The sequence below is a fragment of the Sorex araneus genome, chromosome 10 (genome assembly GCF_027595985.1).
Source record: "Sorex araneus isolate mSorAra2 chromosome 10, mSorAra2.pri, whole genome shotgun sequence".
NCBI classification, from domain to species: domain Eukaryota; kingdom Metazoa; phylum Chordata; class Mammalia; order Eulipotyphla; family Soricidae; genus Sorex; species Sorex araneus.
The window spans coordinates 34,880,516-34,906,259 of NC_073311.1; the positions used below are offsets into that span (position 1 = coordinate 34,880,516).

General features: G+C 42.4%; 1 pseudogene; it reads left to right on the forward strand.

Annotated features, from left to right (window-relative positions):
* Positions 1 to 236: 236 nt before the first annotated feature.
* LOC101555777 (NXPE family member 3-like) lies at positions 237 to 2,641 on the forward strand (annotated as a pseudogene).
* The last annotated feature ends 23,103 nt before the right edge of the window (positions 2,642 to 25,744 follow it).

Consider the following 25,744-nt stretch of genomic DNA (forward strand, 5'->3'; position numbering starts at 1 on the left):
CAGTTACTGGTGTGTTTTTGCGTCTCCCTCCTTGAAGGATTCATATGCAGAGAAATGCGTCCCTTAAATCAACCCCAGCAACTCTACCATACAAAGAGCCCTGAAGGATATTAGCAGAAAAGTAGCAAATTAAACTCAAAGATCACCTGCAGCTCAGGAACAAAAAAGACAAACATGGAGTTTTGAGGCATGAGTGTAGCACAACAGTGTCTGCCATGGGTGACCACAGCCAGACCATGTGGATCAATTTCTTCAAACTACAGCTTTTCTGCCCTCTGCCTACAGTGTTGTTGGTCATGATGCTGGTTATCACTGTTACTCAGGTAGAGTACTTGGACCCTGAAAATATTTCAAACACAGTCATCCACATGAGCAGACAGTTTATTTTCTCCCAGGTGACCGGAATCAGCCAGAATCCCTACTGTGGCTGTGAGACACTCTCCAGTTACGAGCGTTTGGAGGAGGACTCCTTGCTGGCCACCTTGCAGTGGCAGCTGCCCAAAATGGGCCTTGTTCCCCTTTTGCAGAGCACTGACCCTTCTTCCAGCTATTTTGTCATCTTGAACTCGGCCACCTTATTCAAGGTGGGTGGCCAGCTGGAGGTGCAGGTCCACATACAGGAGTTTCAAAGGAAGCCCAAGAAGTATGACGGCGACTACCTGCAGGCCAGAATCCACTCCCTGAAGCTGCAAGCAGGGGTGGTGGAAGTGGTGGACTATCCGAGGGTTTTACAAGGTCATTTTTACTTTGCTCTGGCCAGGCAAAGTTAAGGTGTCCATATCTTTGGTCGACCCCAGGGAAGGGATCCAAGTTCTTCAGCATCTCCAAGAAGAAAAACCAGACAGGGTCTATTTCAAGAGTCTCTTCTGTCCAGTATTCTGGTCACTGTATCTTTTGTGGTGCAGAAGCTTCTTAGTTTAACATAGTCCCATTTGTTTATCTCTGTTTCCACTTGGTTGGGCAGTTGCATGTCATCTTTGAAGATACCTTTAGCTTCAATATTGTGGAGGGTTTTGCCGACCTTGTCGTCAATGTACCTTATGGATTGTGGTCTGATGTTGAGGTCTTTAATCCATTTTTTTTTAATTTTATTGAATCACCATGTGGAAAGTTACAAAGTTCTTAGGCTTATGTCTCAGTTATACAATGCTCAAACACCCGTCCCTTCACCAGTGCCCATATTCCACCACCAAAAACCCCAGTATACCTTCCACCCCCACCTCCCACCCCCGCCTGCGTAGCTGATAAATTTCACTTCAGTTTCTCTTTACCTTGATTACATTCCATATTTCAATACAAAACTCACTATTGTTGTTGGAGTTCCCCCCCCCAAAAAAAAAACCAGCCCTACTGAGAAGGAAGCATTTGATAATTAGTTTTCCATTGCTGAGAATGAAGAAATATGCAGTCTACCGCGCTACTGCGGCCGCATGGTTTAAGATTTTTGTATTTTAGTATTTTAGTAATTAAGTCCAGGGAGATTTATGTTAGAAATTGCATCATTTCCCTTCCTGAGGCAGCATGGGGCAATGGCTTAGTTCACAGTCTAGAGACATGGCTGCAAGTACTTGCTGGGACTAAAAGTAGTCTAGCTGGCCTCCGGATCTTGGTGGATCAGCAGCAAAGCAGCAGCACAAAAACGTGGCCACCAGGATCAAATCTCGGTGGAGCGCCAGCCGGTATTGGCCCTGGCCCGAGGCTGCCCAAACGTCCCGCTGTTTCAAGTTCATAACACATTTTTTTTCCCTCCTTCCCATGCCACCAAGTTTATACCTGCTTAATAGACCTCATAATATGGCGGACGCCATGCCACTTCTCCCCGAAAAGGGACAAAAAAACAAGAAAGAAGGATATTTCCCCTCCTCGGCCGGCATAGGGCTATGGCTTAATTCACAGTCTAGAGACATGGCTCGAGGTCTTTAATCCATTTTGATCTGACTTTTGTGCATGGTGTTGGGTCGAGGTCTAAGCCCATTCTTTTGCATGTGGTTGTCCAATTTTGCCAGCACCATTTGTTAAAGAGGCTTTTCTTGCTCCACTTCCATTTCTTGCTCCCTTATCAAAGATTAGATGATCATACATTTGGGGTTGTGTGCAAGGATATTCCCCCCTGTTCCATTGTTCTGCAGGTCTGCCTTTGTTCCAGAATTTCTGAGACTACTCGGTGCAATGTGTGTCTTCCAGCAAGGAAGGCCCTGTGTAACTTTATGGATCTCTGTTCCGGGGAACCTTGGTTCTGCTTTAAACCGGAGAAGCTCCCTTGCAGCAGCAGAATCAACCATTTCAAAGGTAGACACCTGAAGGGGCTCTTGACTGCTGCAAAGAACGCTTTCTTCCACAGTGGTATCAATATCAAAATACCAATCAACTCCAGTCACCAGATTGGGTGACTGTAATTCCCAAGAGAATAAAAGAAACTAACAACCTAGAACTATCTCAAGGCTCAGGAATTTTTTTTCCTTCTGGGTATTATTACAAAGATCAGTGGAGACCCAGGAGATTTAAGATTCATCAATTCAATGATCCTGACAACATTACAGAATACTTACAAAGAAAAGTGGTATATTTATTTGGTGACTCAACAATCAGGCAGTGATTTGAATACCTTACCACATTTGTTTAAGGTTTAGTGGAACACTGAACACTTAGACCTGCACTGCCTGGCTCAGCGTGGCTGGGAATAGTCCCTGTATCTCATTTCCCAGCACTGGCTCCTGGAGGCAGCCCCTGTTGAAAATTAACCACTTTTGGGAAATATAAAATAGGAAATTAATTTTTGTGTTCTGAAGTTTGAGAGTTTTCAGGATTGATTTATATGTGAAGAATGCTATCTATAATTAAAAATTACGGAAAATATCCCACTAATTTCAAGTGTTTTTTGTTTCTGTAGCAATTTTGAATTGCATACCAAAATTAACAATTAGAATCTGATTAGAAATTAAACTTAAAAATTGTAATCTATGTATGGTAGGCATTTACTGATTTGGGCCTAAGATACATACAAGTTTAGTAAATAAAAGCCTGTTATTCTAAGTATCGTAAAATTAAAAAATAAAATAAAACACGGTTTGAGGACCAGTGAGATAATGTAGAGAGTAGGGCACTTGCCTTACCTGCAGATTCAATCCCTGGCGTCATATACAATCCCCAGAGCCCTGCCAGAAGTAATCTCTGAGTACAGAGCCAGAAATAAAAACTGAACACAGCCCGTGGTGGCCCCAAAACAACAAAAATATTTGATTTATATATACTATGAAATATTCCTACAATATGTTCACATAATATGCATTTTATCATATAAATATAACAAAAAGGAAAGGAAAAATAAAAAATGTCTCCTTAGAATTCTTCGGATATATTATTTTAAACAATTTTCAATTGTACAAAAGTATCAGCTGTTGGGGGCTGGAGCAATAGTACAGTGGGTAGGGCGTTTGCCTTGCACACAACCGACCCGGGTTCGATTCCCAGCATTCCATATGGTCCTCTGAGTACTGCCAGGGGTGATTCCTGTTCCTGAGTGCAGAGCCAGGAGTAACCCCTGTGCACTGCCAGGTATGACCCAAAAAGCAAAAAAAAAAAAAAAGTATCAGCCATCATCATCATATTTTGTATGACATCCCAGTACTTACTTAACTTTGTGCTCAGAGTTTGTACCACCATCTCTTGAACTTTCCTTTCACTGTGATCCCCCTCAAGTAACCACAAGCCTCAACTCTCTCTGAGTTGGTTTTTCTGAATTCCACATATGTGTGAGACCCCCCCCCATATAATTATTTGCCTTTTTTCTGTGTAAATTATTTCTCTTGGTTTAATCAAGGTACATTAGTATTGCAAACATTAATATCTTGTTTCTTATGACTAAAAGTAAGTATCCGTTCATCCATAGATGGGCTCTCAGATTTTTTCCCATGATGTAGCTATCATAAATACTACTACTATCAGCAGGGAAAATACAGTTTATTTCCTTTGGATGTATTCTAAGAAGTGAAATTGCAATGTCATGTCATAGGTCTATTTTATTTTGGTTTGGAGGTCAAACCCTACAGTATTCATAGGCTGCTTACAGCTCTGGTCTTAGAAGTCACTTAAGTGATATTCAGGGGACCATGAGGTGCTAGCAATTGAACTTGGGCTTCCTAGACAAAGCATAAAGACAACCCATTGAGTCCATCCTATTTTTATTTTTTTGAGAATTCTCCATATTATTTTCCATAATGGCTATATTAATTTACATTTGTACCATTGTGCTAAAAAGTTCCATTTTCTCTCCATTCGCTGTAGCATTTGTTCTCTCTTGTGGGTTTTTTTTTTAACTTGCAAAATGTGAGATGATATTTCAGTGATTTTAATTTGCATCTGCCACATAAGTCGAGCATCTTTTCTTTTATTTTGATACTCTTTTTTTATTTTATTAATTCTTTTATTGATTCACCATGTGGAAAGTTACAAAGCTTTCAGGTGTAAGTCTCAGTTATACAATGCTCAAACACCCATCCCTTCACCAGTGCACATATTCCACCACCAAGAATCACGATATACCTCCCCCCTTCCCCCCACCTCCCCAGCCCCCCACCCCGCATGTGTAACTGGTAAATTTCACTTTACTTTCACTTTACTTTGATTACATTCAATATTTAAACAAAAAATTCACTATTATTGATTTGGAGTTTCTCCCCCCTAAAGTCGATCTGCAGAAAAGAAAGCATTTGGTAATTTGTTTTCCATTAGAGCATCTTTTCATGTACCTGTTAGTTTAGGATATTTTCTTTTTGAAACAAATTAGAATTTTGTTCATTAAAAATTTTTAACTCAGTTTTTTTTTTTGGTAACTGAGTTCTATAGGTTCTTTATATACTTTGAAAATTAACCTCTTGTCAAACATGTGGTTTACATGTTTGTAAATGTAAAACATGTGGTTCTCCTATTCCATAGGTTGTTTTTTCACATTGTTGACAATTTTTCTGCCCTATAGAAAATTCTTAGCTTTATGTATTCCCACTTGTTTACTTTACATTTTGTGGCATATACTTTAAGTCTCATTTAAAAAATTAAAATAAGCCATCACCAAGACTCAAGATAAGGAGATTTATTTCTATGTTCTCTTCTAGACATTTTATGGTTTCAAGTCTTATGTTTTAGCCTTAGTTACTGAAAAGAATGTCTTTCTCTAATGATAGTCTTGACACACTTGTAAAATATAAGTTGAATACATACACATGTATTTGTTTCTGAGTTCTTAATTCTTTTCCAGTGGTCTATCTGTTTTTAATTCCAGGATCATACTGTTCTGACCATTATAGCTTTTTTTAGTGTAGCTCAAAGCAGAAAGAAGCTTTGTTCTCCTCTCTCAGGATTTCTTTGGCTATGTGGCATCTTTTGCAGTTCCATATAAATTTGGAGATTTTTTTCAATGTGTGTGAAATACTCCTTATAAGAATTGAATTTAAGCTACAGATTACCAGGACAGTTAAAGGATATTAATTCTTCTAATTCATGAACATGAAATACCTTGTGATTTATATGTGTATACTTATACTTATTTCATCAATGTCTTACTTTTGGCATAGATGTATTTCATCCCTTTTGTTAAATGTAAAAGGCTTACTGCTTTTGGAAACTTTTGCTTTACCTACAGATTACTTTTATCTTTGTAAAATCTTATCATATTTCTTTAGGAAATAAATCATTGTTCAATCATTTTTACTTTGTAAAATGAATCCTCCCTGACATGATTTAAAAAAGATAAACCAAATTCTCTTAACTAAAAAAAATAGAAATAAGAAAGCAAGTTTGCTTCTTACTCCAAAATAAACAACAGAGTTATTTAATTAAAACACCTAGTAAGACTTGACTTGCAAATGGTTCTCTGGTTATAGACAGAAAATATAAGAGCAGGCATGTGTGCACACATACACACACACACACACACACACACACACACACACACACCAAAATACCACTGACAATTTTCCCTTATCAGATAACAAGGGAAACAAACACAAGTCATTCATGTAGGCTTGTGATGTTTGAAATGTCTTTAGTAGAATTTAAATATATCTGACATGTATGGAAAATAACTATTTTTTGTCAAAAGAGATTTCTCTTTCACTTAGGCAATATGCATCAGAAGCTTTCCAAACATGAAAACAAACTCATTTATCTCAAGATTCTATTTCCATAAATTTACTTCTATCAAATAACAGAAAAACTGTACACAAATATATGTACTTAAAGATTAAGCCCCTGCTTTTCATGGGCAGAACCAGATTTGATTCCCAGCATGGCATTAAGAGGTAATAATTATATTTATATTATACTGGTAATATAATTATTACCAGTAATAATACACAGAGTATTACCAGTAATAATCCCTGAGCACAGAGCCAGGAGTAAACCCTGAGCACCACCATGACCCAATATCCCCATCCCCCAAATATATATATTTTTATACATCTTATATATTATATATTATATATATTTATATATATATTTGAAAACTAATTACAGCTTTATTGCTTATCAACATTTTGCCCAGTTCTTATTTTATTTATCTTTACCATTATTTTGTTGAAATGCTTTCTAAAATAAGGGCCTCTGCAGCAACGCTAGGGGGATCAGGCGCCAATCCCAGCAATACCCAGCCTCTTGATGTGGACTTAATTCATACTCAGACACAGGCTCAGCCTAGAAGAGCTGATACCCGTAGGGCTAACACAATGGACATTGAGGGTCATGCAGTACCTAGGATCAAGTTCAGGGCTTGATTTATCCTGTAAGAATTTCTCATATTTTGGATTTGGCTGATTATCTCCTCCTGTAACATTGAATATATTCCTCTAACTAATCATCTGGAGCTAGAGTCTGGATTGAATTTAGGTTCTTGTGTTGGGCAAGAATTCTTTATGACTGGCTCTTTAACACAACATAACAAAAAAAAACTTCCTGTCTTTTCCTCATTTTATATTCTTTTCTGCTACCATAATCAGAATCCTAGATTCCAGGAAGTTTAAGAAATTTCTCATTTGTTACATGTTTTAATACATAAGATAATTTCAGTATTATTTACTGAGACTACTACCAAGAAAACCTAAGTAAAGTATTTCTTTAAAAGCTCTTTCTTTTAAAATACTCAGCCTATAAGGTATATTAAAAATATAGTTAAATGAGTTTCATTTTCTCTGTCTGATATAATTGCTATACTATAGTCATGGTGGGAAAATAGTCCATTTCTATAACCCAGAATGGTCAATTCTGTGCCTTTAAATTGTCAGGAGGAAATAAGGACACGTGCACATTTACTTAACAAAAGGCAGATCACAGACACATAAAAATTGGGCAAGTTATTTTCCCTGGTTGATAGAACTATCGGTAGTCTTTTGATTTTTCTTTGTGTGCTTTTTAAAACAGTAAGGCAATTCAAAAAAAAAGAATAGATACAGAGAGGTCTCACTCATACACGTGACCTAAAGATGCATAGCAAGGCAGCAACTAAGGGCCAGAGACAACATAATAGGTGAACTAACCCACACAATTGAATTGAAGGATCAGGTTTGAAAGAGGGAGGCATGGGGTACTTTAAGGAGGGAGGTGGATGCACTGGTGATGGGTGTGGTGTTGAAATTATGTGCATGAGAAACCGCAAATAGCTGTAACATAGATCACAGAACCTCAATCAAATAAAAGAAAAGGAGAGTCGGGGGACAGTTTTCAAATTGCAGCATGTGTGGGTTTGGATAGAATACTATTTTTGAAGTGCGAGACAGAGATCTCAGTTTGTCAAGGTTTACTTTTGATGTTTTGGCTTTAGTCAATACCATAGGGCAGGACATAATGGAGAGAAGCCCAATCTATTTAGCAAACCCACAATAGCCTAGGCTGGTCTTGATGTTCTGCCCGTGCTAGAAAATCAATTAGTGTTTGCTGCTGCTAAAGAACAAACTAAATTGAGTCCATTCTAATCACCATCATTTGGAGCAACCAAGGTTGTTTTTTGGAGTCCAGCTTCAACCTTCTATGATGGCTAGAGGATGAAATTAAATAGCCTAACTATATAACAGACTAACTTTGTGTCTGGCATATACTAGGTATCTAGGAGGGGAGGTTAGATTGTTACCATCTTGTTCTAATAACTAACAAGGATGTATTCCTCTTTACTAAAAATAGTAAAACAGTAAGAACAGAGCCAATTAGTCAAGTGCAAGGCAGCCCGTAAGTGTGCTATAAACAGATGGAGGGAAGAAGAGGACAGACAGAGAAGAAGGTAGGTGAACAAAAGACAAGGGAGTACGAATCCCAAGATTATTACACCTGTTGGTTGTAGTTGGGGTTGCTTGCTTCTGTGTGAGAGTGGGGAAAATCAGTGCTCCTTTGGTGAAAATCATGAACTGCTGTCAGTGTAATAAAAAAGAAAGGAAGTAGACACCTGCGTCTTTAAGTATTCATTAGAAGATAGTAATCCCCGGTCTTGGTCTTATGGTTACCTTTCCCCCAGAAGATCATCACAAACCACACATCAGAATAAAATGAATCAGAATCTGAATACAGAAGATTAGCTCTAGAAGCCTTTTTTTCTTTTTTCAACTTGTATCTATAGGTTATGATGACCAGGCAGCTCTAGGAACCACTGGTTTTTATGTCAGTCCAGTGTCTTTCTCTTCTATTGGCACATCCCAGAGTCACTGTCACTGTCATCCTGTTGCTCATCAATTTGCTCAAGCGGGACCAGTAACGTCTCCATTGTGAGACTTGTTTGTTACTGTTTTTGGCATGTTGAATATGCCCCAGGTAGCTTGCCAGGCTCTGCCGTGAGGGGGAGATACTCTCAGTAGCTTTGAGGGCTCTCCGAGAGGGGTGGAGGAATCGAACCCCAGGTTGGCTGCGTGCAGGGCGAATGCCCTACCGCTGTGTACTGGAGTGATTATCAGTATATCTCCTTTAAGACAAACCTCATGGCAGCCATACACATGATCTACTTTCTTATCTGGACCTCTTGTTTCCCTCAAGGAACACTCAGTGAATGAAATTGGGATCATTTTATTCACTCCCAGAACATGACTTATACCATGACTTCCATACCTTGATTAAAGATAGAACTTAAGGAAAAACACCCTTTAAACTTAAAGTTGTCAGTCTCCCTGATAGTAGAATTTGATGTGTGGAGAAGAGAAAGACCTATGTTTAAACGATGATATAGAAGGGAAATATGAGTTGTCTCAAAGATAATTATTTCTTCTATTTAACCATTGGGTGACAGTCTGAGGACAGAATCAAAAACAAAAATGAATTTGACTTATCTGTGAGTCATCTGAAAACCCTTGCTGGTTTCTTCTTACCTTTTCAGTTTACAGTTTCTAGAAACATCAATTTTTAAAAATTCATTTCATGGTAAGGGAATATTGTATTTCAACTGCTGAGAAACCTATTAATACTCCCAATCGAGTTAATGTGTCATCCACTTTGAGTGTCAACCTGTTCTGGTTTAATCTTGAGTTGTAAACTGCAAAATAAGGACAGGAAGAGATCAAAATAAAAGCTTACAAGTATTCACATTATAAAAATGTCAAAGAACACGTTTGGAGAGCAGTCTGTTCTTGTACTCCCTTTTCAACCTGGTTTGGTGGGCGGGGGGCGAGGAGGCATAATCTAACTTACATTCCCACATGTACACCCTAGACGTTTCCCTCCTTCCTATCTTGACAAAGCTTATTTCTAACAAAGGCCTCTTTCCCGGAAAGGATTTTTATTAATCGATTCTAAAATTAATATTCATGCTATCAAAGTTACAAATTAAAAACCTGCTTTTAATTACTTTCATCCATATTAAGATTCTGTTTATAAAACTAGTGAAGTAAGAAAATCACTTTTAATTTTCCTCTGACAACTTTTCCAGAAACTTCAGTTGACAGACTAAACCACTTAATTAGCCCCATTAACACATTTAATCAATTAGTCTTCATTTAAAATCATATTCATAAATGTAATATATTCAAATTTATTTTTGTATGATTCCTATGCTGACAGAACAAATTTATACCAATTTTTTAATTCCCTAGAGTTTAAAGCTCTCTTATTGCAACTCTAATAAAAAAATAAGTTTAAAGCTGTCAGAAATTGAGTTCTTTAAATACTCCATTTCTATATGCAAACTTTTTATTTTGTATCTTTCTCAAGATTAAACACCACCCTTCTGATATTGAAATTACAAAGGCATCTTAAATAGGTCAGATTATGTTTTGTTTTCTTAAAATTACATACTGAGCCTTTTTCAAGAAACTTAATTTTGGTAAATGGGATTGAGCAACCCTTGCCTAGGCTAAATTTCACAGATCTCTTCACTGCCAGACTGAATTTTGTATTCTTTGCATTACCTTTGCATCCAACCTCCACAGAAGCCCTGATCTGAGAGATAGCTCCTTAAGTTGAAATACTAAACCCTGAAAATCTCTTTGAACTATACCCACCTTGCATGAGAATCATACCCCTGCTTTAACCCTTGGAGCACACCAACACCACACTCTGTGCAGCAGGCCCCCCACGCAAGTGCACCAATGACATAACACGCTATTGTGAAATGAATTTCCATGTCTTTTAAAAACATTTTTTGTGTTGGTACTTGTTCAAAATGTTCTGTGAAAGGAACACAGGTCTTCTTGTAAGCGATTTTTGAAAGGCTTGTCTCCAAGGTAGTACAAACTCAAGATATTGTCAAGGAGAAACTCTGTTGTATAAAGATGATTGGGGATGGAAGGAATTTGATAATCATTTGGTCCAACCACATGCTGTACAAAGAAAACTGAGCCCCAAATAGAAGGAACAAAGGACAGGCAACTTTTTTCTACCTTCTATGTTTGAAACACTCTATAGTTAACCTTCAACTAAGATGCAGAGTGGCACTTGATCATCCTTTTGCACTCTCCTCCACCTCACTCTCCACCAGACACACTGAAAATACTGACAGGTACCCTGGGTTTATCCATCCTTTAGTTTCACTTTGCCAGTCAACAACTTGGCCCTCCCCTTCACAGTCAATAGAAGGGGCTAGAAGGGGCCAAAAAAGCTAGTACACAGGCTATGGCATTTGCCTTACACCTGGTCAACTCTGGGTTGACCCCCATGAACCACACAGAGTTCCCTGAGTATAACCAAGTCTGAGAACAGATAAGAAGTACCACCAGGTGTACATCCACCCAAAAAAGTAAAATAATTGAATTTAAAACAGTGATGTTCTTGGATAGACATTTTTCTAAGGTGATATACAGGTGGGAAAAAAGTATATAAGAAGACGTCCTGCATCACTAATCATCAGAAAATGCTAATCAAAATCACAGTTCTATCACCTCACCTTTGTTTAAGGTGACAAGAACGAAAGAAAAAGGAAGGAAGGAAGGAAGGAAGGAAGGAAGGAAGGAAGGAAGGAAGGAAGGAAGGAAGGAAGGAAGGAAGGAAGGAAGGAAGGAAGGAAGGAAGGAAGGAAGATAGGAAGGAAGGAAAGAAGGAAAGAAGGAAAGAGGGAGGGAAGGAGGCAGGGAGGGAGGGATATCTCAAAAACTTAAAATGAGAGTTACCTTAAGTTCAAGCAATCCTACTTGTCAGCATATGTACAAAAGAATAGAAATTAGAAACACGAACACATACTTGGACAGCAATACCCATAGAAACCTTCCTCAAAAGAGTCATCCCAAATGTCCATCAACCAATACATGGAAAAGCAAGATGTAGAATATATGGAATAACACAAAGGACTACTACTCAACCTTTAAAATTAAAGACATTCTGACACCAGCTTAAGCATGGATTGCCTTTGAAGATATTATGTTAAGAGCCAGACAAAAAAGGACAAAAGCTATACTATTCCATAGCTATGAGATGTCTAAAGCAGTCCAATTCATAGGAACAGAAAATAGAATGTGGTTGTTGCCAGGGGCTAGAGGAAATGTGTAAAGGAAACTTGTTTAATAAATAAATATGAAGTTTCAGGTTGTTGAGATTAAAAAAATAAGTTCTAGAACTGTTTTCCAGTAATATGGATATGTTTAACACAACTTGGCCTCTATCCAGACCGCATGGCTTTCTCTCCCATTAGGGAGCAACATGACGCCCGTCATAGCCATGCCACTGGACTCTGCATCAGGCTGTTTCACCCGGGGCGCCCCAGAGGGGAGCAAGTGAGAGCCCTTCCTGCCTCAAGGGACCCAGCCCCAGCAGCCAAAAATCTCCACAACCCAACCGCCACCATGCTCAAGGCTGTTCCCCATATGCTTAGACCGAGCCTCACTCACGAGTGAACCTATTCCCGGACACATCATAAGACACTCCCTGCCCATTCTCCGAGAGTACCGCACCACATCTGATGGGGTTCAAATAGTAGGCAACCAATCAGAGGGAAATATATATATGCATATATATTTTTTCAGATATATACATGAAAGTTCATATAACCCAACCTTTAACAACATGTTAATAATATTCTAAAGAAGGTCTTAATGACCCCTGCCAAAATAGAACAATCTTCACACTACTTCTTTTTTTTTTTTTTTTTTTTTTTTTTTTTTTTTTTTATTTATTTATTTATTTTTTTTTATTGAATCACCAAGTGGAGGGTTACAAAGTTCTCAGGATTATGTCAGTTATACAATATTCAAATACCCCTTCCTTCACCAGTGCCCATCTTACATTCCCAACCCCCCCAGTCTATCTGCCGCCCCCTCCCACCTCCCTAGTCCCCACCCTTATACGTGATAGGTTTCACTTCATTTGCGCTTATCTCGATTACATTCCATGTTTCAACACACAACTCACTACCGTTGCTGGGGTTTCCCCCCAAAAAGAAAAAGACAGTCCTATTGCCAATGAGGCATTTGATAATTCTCCATTACTAAGCATATAGAGATATTAAGTCCTGCTGTTTGTTACATAACTTTTCTTTTTCCCCCTTGCCCCGCGCCACCGAGTTCACGCCTGTTTAGTAATCGCCACGCTGTCTGACAAAGGGAAAAAAAACCGAAGAGGATGGTTATTTCCCGTCATCAGCCGGCGTGGGGCTCTGGCTTAGTTGATAGTCTAGTAGAGTGTCTGGAAGCAGTTTCTGGAACCAAAGCTCTTGCGCTGATATCGGCTCCAGCTCGAGATACCACCAGCGTCCCGCTGGTCCATGTACCTAATTTTTCCCCTTATTTCCCATTCCCACGCCACCAGGTCTGTTTGCTTAATGGACATCACACTATGTTTGACACCACGCCACGTTTCTTCCCAAGAAAGAAGGATATTTCTTCTCAGCCAGCGTGGGGATATAGCTTAGTTCAGTCTAGAGAGATGGCTACCATTTTGATTGCCTTCAATATTTCAACAAAATACTTACTATTCTTGTTAGGAACACCCACAAAAGTCCGACCCATTAAGAAGGAACCATTACATACTGCTGATACTAAGATGACATTAAGTCGCGCGGCCGCGGCAGCGGCCGCGCGGTTTTGGGTTTCTGTCTAAAGTCCAGGGAGAAAGTTGAAGGAGAGAGAGAGAGAGATTTCCGCACGGGGGACCTGGCGGAAACTCTCAAGTCACATACTGCAGGTTGCTGGTGGGCTGCCGGTGTCCCAAGCAGCTCCGTCCTCTTCGTCAGTCATTCTGGGGGTGCGGGCGCGGAGAAATGGGGAAGCCCACGTGGCTGCACTCTCTTTAAGTGTCCGATGTGGGCGGAGACCGGTACTTCCCCGCCCTCGATCCCCCGCCAGCCGCGCCGCGCACTTGGGTGCGTCTCTCCATTTTGTGCTCAGAAGTGGGATAGATGCTGTGCTGTGCCCAGAGGTTGAGGGGAAGAGAGATAGATTAAAGAAAAAAAAAAAAGAGAAACGCCAGGCCCCCGCTCGGGGGACCTGGCGGAAACTCTCAAGTCACATACTGCAGGTTGCTGGTGGGCTGCCGGTGTCCCAAGCAGCTCCGTCCTCTTCGTCAGTCATTCTGGGGGTGCGGGCGCGGAGAAATGGGGAAGCCCACGTGGCTGCACTCTCTTTAAGTGTCCGATGTGGGCGGAGACCGGTACTTCCCCGCCCTCGATCCCCCGCCAGCCGCGCCGCGCACTTGGGTGCGTCTCTCCATTTTGTGCTCAGAAGTGGGATAGATGCTGTGCTGTGCCCAGAGGTTGAGGGGAAGAGAGATAGATTAAAGAAAAAAAAAAAAGAGAAACGCCAGGCCCCCGCTCGGGGGACCTGGCGGAAACTCTCAAGTCACATACTGCAGGTTGCTGGTGGGCTGCCGGTGTCCCAAGCAGCTCCGTCCTCTTCGTCAGTCATTCTGGGGGTGCGGGCGCGGAGAAATGGGGAAGCCCACGTGGCTGCACTCTCTTTAAGTGTCCGATGTGGGCGGAGACCGGTACTTCCCCGCCCTCGATCCCCCGCCAGCCGCGCCGCGCACTTGGGTGCGTCTCTCCATTTTGTGCTCAGAAGTGGGATAGATGCTGTGCTGTGCCCAGAGGTTGAGGGGAAGAGAGATAGATTAAAGAAAAAAAAAAAGAGAAACGCCAGGCCCCCGCTCGGGGGACCTGGCGGAAACTCTCAAGTCACATACTGCAGGTTGCTGGTGGGCTGCCGGTGTCCCAAGCAGCTCCGTCCTCTTCGTCAGTCATTCTGGGGGTGCGGGCGCGGAGAAATGGGGAAGCCCACGTGGCTGCACTCTCTTTAAGTGTCCGATGTGGGCGGAGACCGGTACTTCCCCGCCCTCGATCCCCCGCCAGCCGCGCCGCGCACTTGGGTGCGTCTCTCCATTTTGTGCTCAGAAGTGGGATAGATGCTGTGCTGTGCCCAGAGGTTGAGGGGAAGAGAGATAGATTAAAGAAAAAAAAAAAGAGAAACGCCAGGCCCCCGCTCGGGGGACCTGGCGGAAACTCTCAAGTCACATACTGCAGGTTGCTGGTGGGCTGCCGGTGTCCCAAGCAGCTCCGTCCTCTTCGTCAGTCATTCTGGGGGTGCGGGCGCGGAGAAAAATCCACACTACTTCTTCTATGGATACTTTTTTGTAGCATTTTAAGCAGTTTTTCATAACAAACAATACAAAATATATTATTTCAGTTGTGCTTTGGGATAGGGATTGGGGCTTGGGATTGTAACATCCCAAATATGGTGCTGGGAAGGTGTAATGGTGGTGGGATTGGTGTCTGAACAGTAAATGTAATCAAATACTGTGAACTACCTTATAAAATTAAAATTTTTTTAAAAAAGAAAATGGTTGAGATAGTAAATTTTATGTTTTGTATGTGACCACATTTGTGTTTTACCAAAATGAAAAGAACATTTTCTGCAAATTTTAAAAAATGATGTATACAGTGAAGATGAGAAATCTTCAGAAACAAGCTCATCAAAAATCCACACAGCATCCAGAGGTAAGAGTGAGGATCTGAACTTGGTGGGACTCTGACGGCCCCACTGTAGGTTTCCTTTCTTTACATTCTGCTTGTTATTCCAGAGGCTAAGGGAAAGGGAAAGGCCGGTTCATTGCAGTGATGGAGATGATAGGGTCATAAATCTTAAGAGGATAGAGCATCATCTTGTGCCTTGAATCCATCGTCCTGTGGCCTTTTCCCCCCCAAATCTTGTCAAGATTATTCTACACAAGGCCACATGGGAGCCCTTAAGACATTCTCGGCTTCTCTCTCATGCCTAAGGCGGACCAGAAAGCACAGGAGAGCAGCTTTCCTTTCCCTGAGCTGTGTCCCCCTGTAATTTAGAAGTCCAGACAGTTACACCAGAAAACAGCCAGAAAAAAAAAATCAGGGGCCCACTTAAAAACAAGCTCAGTGTGGGGTCTCCAAGGCCTTGGGCAAAGCTGCGAGTCAAGACTTGCTGCTTGGGAACTGGCTTCCTCACTCCTGTCTGAAACCTTAAGAGAGGACGCTATTTCTCCCCTTCATGAGTTTGCCTTTAGCGCCTTCTTCCAAATTCCATAGAAGAGACAAAAGGGGAAAAAATCTGGCCTCCACCCAAGCCGCAGAGATGAAAACCAGGCCTTCATTTTTTTGAGGGTGATGTCGATAGAGGGCCTCTATTTTATAATCAGAAATAGCTGTGGTTTCCTTGGATATAAAGAATTCGGCAAAGGAAACCTTAAAGGACCTGGGGTGATGATTCTAGAAATCTCCATGGGTTCAAGAATGTCCAAGTGGATGTCATAGGTCTCCCTTCCCATCCCCTCCTCCCCACCCCCGTGCTCTTTCAGTCCCCTTTATACACACACACACACACACACACACACACACACACACACACACACACACATCCCTCAAGCTGCACCCCTCTGAGCTCAAAGGAGTTCAGAAAATCCTCCCTGCATCAATATGTCCCATGATGAAGAACTAAATAAAACATTTTGGCGAGGACATTTCTAAAGATCTTTCCACTCCAGAAATATTTTTTTGTTGTTTGCAGCCACCCTACGGAGCCTGACCCAGGATGCCTATAAAAAGCTTTGTGTGCTTCCCTGCACGCCTCAGGAAGGATGGAAGACGAGGGTCAGAGAGCCCCAGGCTGTGCCAGCTGCTCAGCTGCCAGTTTGGCCTGGGCATCCTGCTGTTCCTCCCTTCCACCTGATCTTGGCCCCTTTCGGCGGGAAGTTGGCTGTGCTCCTGGCCCGCCTCGCCAGTGTGTCTGCAAGCTGTCAAACAAAGGGTGGGATTACCTCTATGCCCAATCTTCCAGGTGCTCCCAAGCATGGCGCCAAGGATCAGCTGACAGAGGGATACCTAAGCCAAGTAACTCATGGTTTCTACCACCAGGCACACCTGTTCCATAAGAAACCAACATAGCCTTTCAAAAACCATCATCTTCCTTCAGGTTTAAGCTTAGTCTGGGGCAGTGAGGATGTTCCTTAGAAGGCACCAGGCATGAGAGTGGTGGGAGAAGTCAGGGGGTCCTGGGTCTTCTGCGCACACGCACTTACTCAACCTCCATTGCACAGACAGGAGAAGCCAGGGGATAAGAAGGCTTGGAAGGGCCCTAATGTCTGCTTTCCCTCCATAGGTATATATACACCCCCTCCCCAAACATCAAGGACCATCTTCACTTCCTGAAACCCCAGGGGGCCATGCCGGCAAAATGCTTTCTCTAAGTCCACCTCTTGGTTTTGAGCTAGCTTCTGCAAACTAAAAAGATCTATAGGGTGACAGGTATCTGCTGTACTCAGAAGAGAAACACTATATATATATATACATATACATATATATATATATATATTTGTGTGTGTGTGTGTGTGTGTGCGCGCACACACACACATATAGCACTGTAGTACTGTTGTCCTGTTTTTCATCAATTTGCTCGAGTGGGCACCAGTAACATCTCCATTGTAAGACATGTTGTTACTGTTTTTTGGCATATTGAATACACCATAGGTAACTTGCCAGGCTCTGCCGTGCAGTCGGGATACTCTGGGTTTCTTGCTGGGCTCTCCGAGAGGGACAGAGGAATCGAACTCAGTTCAGCCGCGTGCAAGGCAAACGCCCTACCCACTGTGCTATCACTCCAGTCCATACATATATCTGAAATGACTTCCACTCTAACTCTCAGATCTAATTATCCTACCAATTCATTTCCAGTCTTCTTTGGCTATTGACTTCAGACCAAAGGAACTTGAATTTGCCCACATTTCTCACTCAAAATTCACAGAGGCCATTAACTGAGATATCTGCCATCCAGAGCCACTTTCAAAGAGACTTCAAGTTTCTTTGGTCTGAAGTCAATAGCCAAAGAAGACTGGAAATGAGTTGGTAAGATAATTAGATCTGAGACTTAGAGTGGGAGTCATTTCAGAAAAAAAAGTCAAAAGGAAGATTATTCCAATACAGGAGAGAAGTCAAAAATATTGGGGAATGGATAAAATCAGTATATGAAGGAGAGCTGTTCTGAGGGTTCTAGGAAGAACTGTTGACAGGTACAAGGGGTGATTTTAAAGACAAGAGAGGGAACATACAAAGAACACAGAGTAACGTGTTTGTTTGTTTTAACTGACTATGCCTTTGGATGGTGGAAAAAGGAATTGCATCCATAATTATGTCAGCCTCTTTATGAAGAAGAGGTTGAGAAAACACAAATGGTCTTTGAACCAAGACATTAATTTTTTTAAATAAAACAACTTCAGGGTAGTACAGATAAGGAGGTGCCATGCAATGTTATGATAAGTACTAATTTTAGAATCTTCCCTCTCATAGGATATTTATGAACCAAATCTGATGATCAAGGTTTGGGGAGGAAAAGGGAGCCCTGCTTTACTGAGCTATCCACTCTGTTCTGGCAACGAGACAGGGAAGGATCTTAAAACTCCAGACCCACATAAGAAACTGACCACCCAAAATCATAACTGGGTATCTGACAGTACCTCAATCTCATTCTTAACCCAGCTTCTCCTTCCCTAAAATTTTGTCCTACTTACAAAGTCTACTCCATTCTGGTTGATGAGATTTTCATCCTTCTTGCACTTTACCTAAAGTGCAAGCCTTGGGGTCATATTGACTCCTCTTGCTTATACTCTACTCCTTTATTGCTTTTTCTTACTCTATTCAAGACTTCTCTGTTGCTCCATATACACTAGACTCGCCATACTCTATACACCGCTATTGCTCTTTTACTCTGTACTCTGTGTTCTTCTTTTGCTCCTTTACTCTACACTTTAATGTTCTATGTACTTTATTACTCACTATATACTCATGTACATGTTTGGCCTAGAAATTTTGTTGACTCTACCTTCAAGTACGATGCACACTCTCTCTTTTTCTCCTCACCTAAATACCACCAGTCTGGACCATGCCACATTCCAACTCACTCAGATGATGGCCATGGCCTGCTTCTTCCCTTGGCACTTTACAGTTTATTTCCATCACAGCAACCACAAAGATTCTATTAATACGTGAATCAAACATAGAATGTCATACCATTCAATGACTCAAAATAAGTAAACAGCTTCCCTATTATTCATAGTGAAAAAGCTAAGACCCTATGAAACTACCAGACGCCACACAGCTGGACTGATAATATTCTCTATTCTCTCTCTGACACCAACTGATGGTCCCTTTGCTCTCTTGCTGTGGCCCCACAGACTCTTTTTCTCCTATGCACTGCTTGCATGACCACTTTCTAGGGTCTAGGCATGTATCTCTTATTCCTAGAGTTCAACCCTTCCTTTCTTTCCTCTTTTACTGTTACCTGGGTGAGGCTTTCCCAACTATCTCAGCTACAGTAGCAAAAGTCTCCCCTTGCACACTGTAGGCCCCACTTTTCTGCTTTACTTTTTTCAAAATCCTTTTTCTGTGTCTGGTTTATTACTTCTCTTTTTCTAGTTTGGGGCCACACTCAGAGATGAAGCTGGGAGCTACTCCCAACATGGTGCTCAGAGTTAGTTTTCTCTATCATCTCTCTCTCTTCCCTAGAATAAAATTCTTGAAATCAGGGTTTAGTTCACTGCTTTAGCCCCATTGCTGAAAATGGTAATTGACACACAATAAATGAATGATGAGCACTCTTCCACGTGTTCACAACCACATGGCACTTCTTAGCAGGAGAGTAAGCTGTCTCTTTCTCCTTTTTATGCCTAACTTTTCCCTCTGGGTAAGGTCTATGAGTTGATCACTCCTGACAGTGCTCAGGGCACCATATGTGGTGCCAGGGATTGAACCAGTGTCAGTTGTGTATACACAAGTATCTTAACTTCCGTACCTCTGTACCTCAATGCCTCTATACCTCCCCAGTCCCTGTTTCTGTTTTGAGTGAGAGAAGAGAGTCTCCAAGCAGTGCCCATGTGTCTACAGTCACTCCAGACAACAATCAGTCAATGGGGCTAGTGCAGCTCAATGCTGAGACCTAGCAACACAGCAGTGCTTGTGTCTAGCAGCGCTGGCAGGGGTGGGAGTGGGTAGAGAAGGGAGGAGGAGGGAGTACATGTTTTCAGGGATCAAACTGAGGTCCTGGCACATGCCAACCAAGTGTCTTGACCCCTGCGCTATCTCCTCAACACCATGTTTTACGTCTGAAGTGTAGAGAAGAAGGCTACCTTCAGGAGAAGGAGACCAGCATGTATATAAGGAAATAGACCCTTGTGAGTTTTATGTCTTTGTTTGATAAAGGAGAAGAAACAGAGCGCTGAGAAGTTAGATTGGAACAGCTTCCAGAAAGAGATTCATGAGAGCAGAATTATCAAGGGATACTCCCTCTTCCCAAGAAGACTAAAAGTCTTCAGAGTGAAAAGTAAATTTAGGGAGTTGGAGGGTGTAACTAGGCATGAGATCATGGTGATCGCGAGGAGTTGGCCGTGAGTGAAGAGGCAGAGGTCACTGCCTGTAGGACTGATAGCCTCTACACAGGATGCTGTCTGTAGAGAGAAGCACAGGTGTGACAAATCAGGAGAATGGATGGGTCGGGGCACAAGTGGGAGAGACAATGTCTCTTCCCCCAGCTCCCTCTCTTCTTCTTCCTGGCAGATCGCTTCAGTCTGACCATGTGGAATACGAACAGAAACAATGGATCTGAACCATGTGCTCCTCCTTATTTTCCTCATGGAACAAATATTAATGAGGTCCTATGTTTGGGTGAAGCCACAGATGGAAGAAGCCTAGGTTCTTGAATGGCTGCATGGGAGAGAGCCTTTGTGCCCAACTGACCACCTGCCAGAACTGAAAATGAGCCAGAAAGAGTTGCCTACTGTCAGTTGGCTACAGAGATACACCTTCTGGGATTGCATTTAGGAAAAGACTTAATCCCCATCAGAGAAAGTGCTGCAGGGACTTCAACTGTTCACCTCTTCAGGGAATGCCTCAGCTCTTCGAACATTTTGTCCACGTGTTTGCCTCTTGGAGGAAAGCCTGGCTCCGGAGATGAGGATATATGATGGTGCATGCCCACCTACTGCAAAGTAAAACGAACATTACTAGCGAATTTTTTTTTTTTGCTTTGTTTCATGCTTTCTAGGGGGTTGATAAAGGCTGTCATCAGTCTTGACGTGCACCTCCATGTCTCTCTTATCCAATTTATTATCTTCTTTTAGTCCTACAGATTGAAACCCTAAGACCCTCCTACCCCTACTAACTATTCAGAATCTGCTTCTCAGAGAACCTACTGGAAGACACGGGGTGTGTGAAGGACATGGCTAAAGATGTTTGACTCCTCATCCTGGCCTATCTTAACTAATATGGTAGGAGATAGAATATTTTCCAGCTCTGCCCTGTTATGGAGAAAATAAACAATGCCAACTGCAATAGAAGAATAGACCAATTGCACACGGAGGAGAGAGGGAGAGAGAAACAGATGGAGAGACAGACTCCAGCTGAGTCGAGTCTCTTTCTAGTTTTAGAAGCCGTAATGCCTAAAGCTTTTCTTTGAACTGCTCTTGGATCTTTCCCAACTATAGGAATCGACTTCCTTTTTCTCTCTGTTTTCAAGTTTGCATCAACACAGGAAAGTCGAGAGACGCTCACTCCTGATCCAGGACCATCCACCACCACCCCAATAATATTTTGATTTTCTTTTGGAGGAAATATTTTTCCTTTGGGACTAGTGCTCTCAAGGGGGTTGTTATTCAAAGCCCTGAGCCCTCTCTTGGCCAAGTAACCAGCAGGGTTGAACAGTCAGTGCATACCACCCACTTGGTCACAGGGATTCTCTAGGGATGTTTAAATGAATCAGGTTAATTCACTAAGAATTCACCCAAGAACTTTTGATGGAACAGTCAGGAACAAAGAGTTCCCTTTCAGGCAGGATTGCTAAATCTGTGCAATGCAAATGTAGTGCTACCAAGGCTTTTTTTTTTAAAAAAACTACCTTGGGTCATCCTGTGATGAGAATGAAGTCAACAGAGCAAAACGCAGATTCAAATGATGATGGGAAGGAGATAGGTGACAGGCTGAAGTGACAAGAGGCCCTGGACCCTATTACTCTGACTTTACAATGATGTGAGTCAATAAATTCCTCTTTTTGCTACAGATGGTTAAGTTTCTGTTCTCTCAGTCAGATGACTTCTGACAAATAGAAACGGCATTTACGGTTCCTGTATGAAATCACATGGGAGAGGGTTTGTAGAAAGGAGGACCAAAGAGCTGCCAAACACTATAACAATGAAGGCCTCAACAGACACAGGCAAGCCAGAGTTTTAGTGAGATTGTCACTTGTCTTTGATGGAACTAGAATTGCTACACTATTCATGGCAGTGCATAAAGAAAATATATGGCCAGAATATTGCTAACTGGGGAGTGGGTACCCTCCTGGTAATTAGAGGGAGAGGGCCAAATCACCCCTGAGATGCTCAGGGGCCACGCTACCTACATCTGGTGGTGCTACCGGTGGGAGGTGGGCAGGTGAGCGCTGTGTCAAAAATGGAACCCAGGGCCTTGCACGTGCATGGCATGTGCTCGGCCACTCACACGCCAACCCCTAGAATATTGCTAATTTTTAAAAAGCAGGAAGTAAAAATATAGTTTGAAAAATTTCATATGAGAACATGTGTTTGGTTTGAAAATCCCCACAGAGAGAGAGTACAGCACATAGCAATATACCCTGTATGCAGTTGAGCTGGGTGCGATCCCGGCACCCTGTATGATCCTCTGAGCACCTCAGGAGTGATCCCTGAGTGCAGTGCCAGGAGTAAACCCTGAGCATCAGAGAAAATGGAAAGAAAAAAAAAGAGGCCAAGGAAAGGCAAGACAAGCTAAGGAAAGGCAAGACAAGGCAAATGGAAAGGAAAGGAAATAAAATCCTTAAATTAAACACTCACTATGATTTGGGGTTGCCTCATCATTCCATCACTCCTAAATTCGAAGAGCAGCACCTGTTTTCTGGAGAGTACTACATACAGACTTTCGGCCAGGCCATGCAAGAGAGTTACAGCTACCCACTTCTTGGCACCAGTTTTCTGAGATGCAGGAATTCCAGAGTGTTGGCTAGGAAAAGGCAGACATGTGCAGGCTGTTTGTAAACACGCACAACCTTGCTGTGGTCTGACTGCTCAAAGACAGGGAGTTGTTTGGGCCCCAGATCCGCTCTGGATGAGGCACATTGCTCTTCACCAACCAGGCTCCGCCCCCCCCTTCCATGCTAAAGGCACCCAGGGTGGAATATTGAGCACCAAAGGGAATTATTCACATTCCTTTGTCAACAGGGAGGTTTGCACCACACCGATCATCTGAAGAAATGACTTAGGAGTGGTGGGCCGATAAGCCTTGCCCAATAGGGAGCCGAGCCTACATATGGCAGCCTTGGAGAGGAGGCCAGTCTCAGAGATGGGGCGAGTATCAGAGGAAGTGACAGCGGCCGAGACTGCTAAAATTCAACTACGAGTGTGCCATTAGGAGGGGAAATTTATGTACCCTTTTAATCATGTGCAGAAAACAAAGGCAAACTGTTTCTTTAGGAACAAGAGAAAATGTGCTTTTCAGGTCCTCTGAACCTAGGTGGATCTGTTCTGAGTGTAGAGAGCCATCGTGCTGGCCAGGATTCAGACACTTCCCTGACTGTGTGAAAATGAGACCTGGCAGAAAAGCTCTGAAGTCAGACCACCTGGGTTGGTATCCTGGGCTCACCATTTGCTCTCTTACTGATTCTGTCTCTCAGCTTCCTCACCTGTATGCTGGGGGTGACCATCCAAACCAGAACACAATAAGCTAACTGAAAAAAATACACAATTGGTAAAAGACAGATTTCCTTGGGTAATTTCAATTAAATGAGGTGTCTAAGATAGGCAGATCCTGAGACAGAAAGGAGTAGACTTTTCTCTTTCTCTTCTTACTATTTTTATTGAGGTCACTGTCACTGTCACTGTCATCCCGTTGCTCATCGATTTGTTTGAGCGAGCACCAGTAACATCTCTTATTGTGAGACTTATTGTTACTGTTTTTGGCATATTGAATATGCCACGGGTAGCTTGCCAGGCTCTGTCATCTGGTGCGATGCTCTCGGTAGCTTGCCGGGCTCTCTGAGAGGGGCAGAGGAAAAATCGAACATGGGTCGGCTGCGTGAAAGGCAAACACCCTACCGCTGTGCTGTTGCTCTAGCCCACCAGGATTGATAATACTGGTAATCTTACTTCTCATGCAAATATTGTTCCAATTTCAAACCCATCATCAGAGAGCCTGCTTCACTCCACCAGTGTCCAAAGACCATTCCCAGTTTCTCCCAACCCCTGTGTAAACTCAGTACAACAGACCTTTTGGGGCTGAAAGGAGTAGAGGATGAGGAGTTTTTTAAGGGTGGAGAGTTTCTGTTTGGAATGATGAAATAGTTATGAGGATGGATGGTGGTGATGGTTGTGTAATTCTGGAAATGTACCAATGATACGGAATCATAGACTAAAATCGTACACCATGTGGTATTCAGAGCATTTCAAGGTGCAGCCCTAAAGGCCCCCAGCTTCCCTAGGTCACTGCAGGACCCAAGGGGTAATGAATCCTTGATCTCTTCCATCATTCGTTTGGTACAATTAGTTGATAATTGCCAGTGGGGACTCCAAGTCTCCTGAACATCACTTGTGAGATGCCCCCCAAATAGAGTAAATGAAAAAAGAAAATGGTAATATGTGAGGCCATGGTTTTTATTAATTAGCTTTGATAGTGATTATTTTGTAACATCATTATGCCCTGTAAATATATACAATTTTTATTTGTAAGTTTTACCTTAATAGAAAAATGGGCTTTCGGCCCGGGTGCCCATGTCTCTGCAGAGCCGGTGGATGTGGAACGAGCGGGAACCAGAGACAGCTTTAGGAATTGGGGTTCCAGCAAATGCTTGCACCCGTGTATGGAGACTGTGAACTAAGCTTTTGCCCCACGCCGGCTAATGGAGGAAATAACCTTCCTTCTTGGTCTCTCTCCCCTCCGGGAGACGGCGTGGTGTCCGACATTTTGTGGGTCCGTTGAGAAGGCATGAACTTTTGGCGCGAGGAAAAAAAAAAAATGTGTGCTTTGAACTTGAAACAGCCGCGGGATACAGAGCCAGCCCCCGCCAGGGCCGGGGCTCCGCTCCGGCCGGCCGGGCTTTTGGCCCGGGTGCCCATGCCTCTGCAGAGCTGGTGGATGTGGAACGAGCGGGAACCAGAGACAGATTTAGGAATTGGGGTTCCAGCATCTGGCAGAATTTTCCCTGGACTTTATACAGAAATCCAAAACCGCGCGGATGCTGCCGCGTTAACATTTATAATTGTCAGCAATGTGAAACGGTTCCTTTTGAACAGGTCTGACTTGGGGGGGAAACTCCAAATAATAACAGTAAGTTTTTGTTGAAATATTGAAGGTTTTTAATGTAGCAGCCAGCTCTCTGGACTGTGAACTAAGCAAAAGCCCCATGCTGGCCGACGCGGCGTGGCGTACACCATACTATGAGGCGCTGGAAGGAGGATGAGGGGGAAAAAGGAAAAAAAAAAAAAGGGAAAAGGAAAAAGGGAAAAAAAAAAGAGAGAGAGAGAGTTATGTACTTGTAGCAGTGGGGCTACATATCTCTTCATTTCCAGCAATGAAAAACTAATTATCAAATGTAGTAGGTCTGTCTCTCTTGCTTGGAAACTCTAACAACTGTAGTGAGTTTTGTGTTGAAATATGGAATGTAATCAAGGTAAAGAAAAAATGAAGTGAAATTCATTAGTTATACAGTAGGGGGTAGGGGGTGGGGGCGGGGGGTATACTGGGGTTTCTGGTGGTGGAATATGGGCACTGGTGAAGGGATGGGTGTTTGAATATTGTATAACTGACATTTAAACCTGAGAACCTTGTAACTTTCCACATGGTGAT